Here is a 6,465-nt window from a genome sequence, read left to right as displayed (position 1 = left end):
TTACGCACTGTGACGGTAATCCGGATCGCCAATCGTTAAGTTTCACAATCCACACACACGCACTCCCTCATTGTATATCGCTGCTCCACTGTGCTTTCGATATCGCTCTCTATGCTTTCATGTCTACGATCTACATGGCAGTTCTTCACATCACAGTTAATACTAAAAATTCAGATAAAATAAACAAAAGAGTTTAAAGTCTTTCCATATTCAAGTAATATTCAGAAATCATATGTATCTATTACACGAATAAGAAATAAATTGCAGTTACGTTTCAACATTATTACTTCACACACGTTTAGAAATGACAGAAAAAAAAAACTTTATTACTAATGGCTGTATCTTCACAAATCGAACCTGGGAACTTTGTCTTTCGCGGCCAAGTGTTGTACCAGCTGAAATACCCACGCACGACTCACGACACCGAACTCACTGCATTACTTCCGCCTGTGCCTCATCTCCTACCTTTCAAACTTCGCAAAAGTTCTCCAGCAAATCTTGTTGGTCTAGTACATCTGGAAGAAAGAATACCTGTTTTAAAAATCAGTCAACGACTACCATCCTCTTGAATCTAAACCATTTCCACAATGGGAAGTTTCAGACTGATGTCCCAGATAGCACAGTAAGCCGGTTTCAAACTTGTTTCCAGATGTAAAGTTCAAGTATATAAGCTTGATCAAAGCTGGAATATTCAAGCCTGTTAGTTGGATTCAAGCTTGAAACAAACATCCAAGTTGGCAGAGTTCAAGCTATATTTCAAGCTTGACTTATCAAGTTTGGCTCCAGCTGTATCTACACACATGGAATACAGCCTGGTATTTACAGCTTGTTTTAAGCTATATAATTATTAATATGAATTTATTGAACCTAATTAATTAAATAAATATCAGAATGGAAATGGTGTGAAAAAAATTATCAAGACATGTATGTTTAAAAATTTTTATTTTCAAAGTGTTTAAAATTGTTTTATTTTAAAATTTAATTATTCTGAAGCCCCTCCGGCCCCAGCACACAGACCAGAGCAGGATCAAATATCGCTGACTTCTGCTGGTATAATGATCCTGTAACAGGTAAAAGAAAATGTTAGCTATACCTAAACATAAAAAATGTAAAATTGTTGAAACTGATCAACCTAAATATAATATATGCCCCAGATTAGCAAAATAACTTCGAACTCACTGATGTAGTAAGAATCATTAACTAGTATAAACGTCACTGAGTAAGCAGCTGCTTCTGGTGACCTCATTCCAAAGGGTTTTTAAAGTAATTTGAAATAACTTTTTGTTTGAAATTTTGAAAGTAAAGATGACATTTGGGTAATTTTGCGATGACTTCATGAAGCCACACATCACTATTTCTAACAGTTTCAGGGCTATTTAATCTGAATTATAAAGAAACAATTACTTGAAATCACATACACCTCATACTGTAAGCTTATAAGGAAACTACCATTTAGAAAAATGTAGATGGTTTATTCTATCCACAATTATATTTTGGTGAGTAAAACTGAATCAAAATGAAATAAAAGATGAAATCGAAATGAATTTAAGAAATTACCAGTTCAGTGGAACTGAAATGTAAAAGAACAAAAAATGTTCTCCTTGTCATATTTTAATATTGCCTTTTATTAGTTTTCAGCCACATTACAAATAACAATAAAAGTAAGAAGTACCTGTAGGCCTTGCAGTATTATTTCACCTAGGGAACAACAAAATTAAGAGCAACTGAAGACCAGTCAAAGCTATGTAAATAAAAAATACTGACACCTATGTAGTGACTGGTTCTTGATGCACTTTTCCCGTTCACCATGTCATTACTATCTGTATTAGCAAAGAAACTTTTCACGCTTCACGATTACTCATTCATGGTGTGACACACGCGAGTATTTACAAGTAAACAAATGCAATAGGGTGATATATATAAAAAGGCGAGATTTTAGAAAGGTAAAATAACATTAAGTTTTAATTTATTAGTGCCACGTACTAGAGAGCTAGTTTAAAAAGACCTCTTTTTGCTGAACAACTTGTAATATGTTTTCTTAGCTGGTAATCCATTTCACTTTCATCTAGGTTCAATTTTTCTACGTAAAAGAATACGATATTTCTTTACGTTACGTAATAATATTTAACATTTGTAATATGAGAAAAAATGCACCAGCGTACCTGTAACACACTATATATCTTCTTCAGACCCGGTGTAGCAGTAAGGCAGGGGACGCCACACACTTTCCGAACTATTTTCCAGTATAAAACAAACTTCACAACAGTCAACAATCATTAATGCACGTCACAAAAATAAAATGGCCGTAAACCTAGCAGAGTCAGTGCAATTGCAAGGCTTATAAACGCTTGTGGCGCTTCCCATGGACGTCTATGGAAACTATGCTGCGCGCGCATCTGCTGTACAGCCTCCCAGAGAAATTACAGTTTATTTCAAGCTTGGGAAAATTATTTTAATTCAAGCTAAATTTTTACAGCTTGATGTAAACTGTGTAACAGGTTGATTTTTCAACCTTGAATTTTCAACTGAACCTAAACTCGATATCCACCTTGAAATAAGCTGTGTAACAGGTTGATTTTTCAATCTTGAATTTTCAACTGAACCTAAACTCAATATCCACCTTGAAATAAGCTTGAGTGCTAGCTGGGGTATGCGTCCTCAATTGCTCAATGAATTGTTTCCTGCAATATTGCCACGACTTTCAAATCATGACGGTTAAATATTGTTTGGTTAGTCGTATTTTCCTACCTGATTCAGTGTACATTCGTGGAGGAGTATAAAATATAATTAGTAGAAAAACAAATGGTGAGAAGATAAAAAATCGTCTTAGCAGCATACAAATAACGCCACATATAGTAAATAACTATACAAATAAACTATTAATTGGTAGACAAATATCGTTCCAGAGATGAAAAATACCCTATTTATTTCAAGGCACCAAACCAAAGCCACTTGCGGAATCGTTAGTATCAACTATCAAGTGTTTTCGAGCTAGGTCCACAATTCATTTGTTTCGACATCTGCAAGGCTTTGCTTTTGAGACAGTTGCCAAGTAACTCTTCTTCCATTTAGGTTTGCAGAAATAATAGCAACCAATCGCCTTTTGTGATAATTTAATTTTTTATTTTACAATGACCGGTTTCCAATCGCCTAGCGCCTCATCTCCAGATGGTACATATTTTTAGTGAATGTTTGTAGCGTCGTGGGTCTCGTGTAGGTATCGCAAGATAGAAAAAACGAAGTAAGTAAGTATTGAATGTGACGAGCTATCAGGAGTTATTTACACAGTAAGACCGAACTTACTATACTCTGCAACAAATTCCTAATACCTCGACACTTTCAGTGCTTACCTGTTTCGTTTTTCTACCCCACAGAATACAGGAGTGCCACAATGCCACAGATATTTGGAAGTGGGTTTGGTCTAGTGAACTTGGTTATGGAAGCAAGTGAAATGTACGCAGAAACAGGGGTTCCTTTACTGCATGTATGACTATCATTGTAAGATCAGGTTGGTTGGTTGATGCGCGGGAGGGGACCAAACAGCGAGGTCATCGATCCCATCGGATTAGGGTAGGAACGGGAAGTAAGTCGGCCGTGCCCTTTCAAACGAACCATTCCGGCCTTTGCATGAAGCGATACAGGGAAATCACGGAAAACCCAAATCAGGATGGCCGGACGCGGGTTTGAACCGTTGTCCTCCCGAATGCCAGTCCAGTGTACAAACCGCTGCCCCACCCCTCTCGGTCATTGTAAGAAAACATGTGCGAAACCTTTTCGACTCGGTTACTTGTTAACTACTAGTGCACCACGGCTGATACTATGTGTATCCATTTCGGACTGAGGCTGTAATTCATAATTCGTTTCGCAGCTTTATGCTGAAGAATGACGAGCATGGCAATTACGAGCTGTATGTGTTATACGTACGACATGAAGGAAACGGTATACGACTTTTCAGCTCTCTGAGCAAGGAGCGGTCTGCTGTTGCCATGCTGAAATAAAGGACCATTGTACTACTTCAGCGATATACACTTAAGGTTGGAGCACTCGCAGTTTACTGTATCGCAAAGTGTTGATTATTTCCTGGACACGCAGTACTTTTAGCCTAGCATTCGTCTGGTACGGCAGTTCTAAGAATACGGGTTCGCTTAAATGGCTCTGAGCACTATGGGACTTAACATCTGAGGTCATCAGTCCCCTAGAACTTAGAACTACTTAAACCTAACAAACCTAAGGACATCACACACATCCACGCTCCCGCGTCCGGCCATCCTGATTTAGGTTTTCCGTGATTTCCCTAAATCACTCCAGGCAAATGCCGGGATGGTTCCTCTGAAAGGGCACGGCCGACTTCCTTCCCCATCCTTCCCTAATCCGATGAGACCGATGACCACGCTGTCTGGTCTCCTTCCCCAAACAACCAACCAACCACATCCACGCCCGAGGCAGGATTCGAACCTGCGACCGTAGCGGTCGCGCGGTTCCAGACTGAAGCGCCTAGAACGCGTTCGTTTATCGCATTCATAAAAGGTGCTGTAATCTATTGTTGATCCGTGTAATGTTGACGGTTCATTCGTCAATTTGACTGCTGATGACGCTAAAGCTGTGTGCTCGCACTGGGTCTCACTCCTTTCCTTCACCATCAACTAGGCCAGTGGCCGGCAAAGCGCAGCTCGTGAGCAACATGGCGGCTCTTTGCTCGCTTGAGATTGGCTGTTCCACAAAATGTCATGTGCGGGTGCGCACGTACAGCTCGACTGAAATTTCATGACTTATGCGTGAAAGATCAGAATTGTGGTAAAATCCGCACACAGATTTTTTGCTGCATAACAAGGTACATTGGTTACCAATAGAAAAGTTTTGAACCGTTTTGCTTCCTTAGTAATAGAAATTACATTTTTCCTTGAGAAGTGCGTTCACTGTACAGAACTAACGAACGGTAAGGGAATCCAAAAGTTGTAGACGTTACGCCACTTCTAAATCAGCTTGAGCGTAAACTGCAGGGAAAAGGAAACACAATGTTTTCGGTGTCAGAAGTTACTTTATTCTTGCTCAAGATTTTGAAATACAAATTTCGATTCGATTTGTAAGAAAGGAAGGAAGATTAGAGTCGTGGTCATTAGAGGGCACAAACTCGAATTACGAAAGGACAGGGGAGGAAATTGGCCGTGCCTTTCCAAAGGAACCATCCCAGCATTTGCCAGGAGCGATTTAGGAAAATCAAGGAAAACCTAAATCTGGATGCCCTGACGCGGATTTGAAACGTCGTCCTCCAGAATGTGAGACAAGTGTGCTAATCATTGTGCCACGTCATTCTATTGAAACATCGTCTAGAAACCTTATTTCAAAACAACACTTTTAAATATATGAGTGAAGCTTTTCTCAACAAATTTCAGAAATTCATAAAAAAACCTCTTGGTTCAACCGTGTTATTGGCAGCTTTGAATTACAGTTGCTGGATGATTTAAAAAATAAAGAATTATGGAATTCGAAATTTGAACTTCTTTATACTGATATGGAAATACTGGAGAGAAAAAAATGCGAACTTAGTTCACAGCACAAGTAGTTTGCTTTAAGAGACCGGAGAAGGAAGATATGTTAATTTTTAACACCTTTGTATAGTATTCCTGATTCATATTATTAGCTGAAGAAGTCAGCGTTTGGCGTCCTTTCCCTTTCGAGTCTACATATTCATGTGAACAATCATTTTGAAGCATGAACGTTAGAAATAAATTGAGAAGTGTTCTTATTGATGATTACCTGTAATCATGCGTGAAATTAAAAACAACATAAAATCTTCAACCAGACTTTCCCAGGAGATGTAGAAGCGTTGTTCACATTAATGTTTGTTAGTCATTATCATGATTTAATTTCATAAATACTGTACAATTTAAATTTTATCCATAAATAATAGATTATCATTATTAAGTATGACATCACGTTTTAATCAACTTAACTATAGATTAAGACTTAAAAATTTACTTAAAGCCCGTTAAATTAATATTAGCAAGCGTTGTGGGTTACCGAGGAAGGTGGTTTGGGCATAGAAAGAGGATAAACGAAAGAAGATAGACGAAACAAGTATACAAGACGAGAATGGATGGCAGAGTTGGAAGGGGTCGTCCCCATCGAACGTTCCTCAATCATATGGAGGACGTTTTTAGCAAAGACCAACTTAGGAGTACCCTACATAAGTATCTAAGAATGTTTTTATCTCTAAGGTATAAGTTGAAAAAATTTGGCTCGCCTACCATATTTCAGTCTTTATACTGTTGAGATTTGGTTCTGTTGACTCATGAGTTAAAAAAAAAGAAAAAAAAAAACATGGGTAAAGTTCCTATGGGACCAAACTGCTGAGGTCATCGGTCCCTAGGCTTACACAATACTTAATCTAAGTTAAACTAACCTGCGCTACGGACAACACACACACCCACGCCCGAGGGAGGACTCGAACGTCCGTCGGGGGAA

At 38.5% G+C, this 6,465-nt stretch overlaps 1 long non-coding RNA gene across 1 annotated transcript; it reads right to left on the bottom strand.

Annotated features, from left to right (window-relative positions):
* Positions 1-925: 925 nt before the first annotated feature.
* LOC126457201 (uncharacterized) lies at positions 926-2,606 on the bottom strand. The gene is made up of 2 exons (XR_007585446.1): positions 2,163-2,606; positions 926-1,061 (listed from the first exon to the last, which is right to left on the bottom strand). It is a non-coding gene; the product is annotated as an uncharacterized LOC126457201 (long non-coding RNA).
* Between the last annotated feature and the right edge of the window lie 3,859 nt (positions 2,607-6,465).

This window comes from Schistocerca serialis, chromosome 2 (genome assembly GCF_023864345.2).
Source record: "Schistocerca serialis cubense isolate TAMUIC-IGC-003099 chromosome 2, iqSchSeri2.2, whole genome shotgun sequence".
Lineage (NCBI taxonomy): Eukaryota > Metazoa > Arthropoda > Insecta > Orthoptera > Acrididae > Schistocerca > Schistocerca serialis.
The sequence above is the reverse complement of the archived record's forward strand: the minus strand, read 5'-3'. Positions and strand labels throughout refer to the sequence as shown.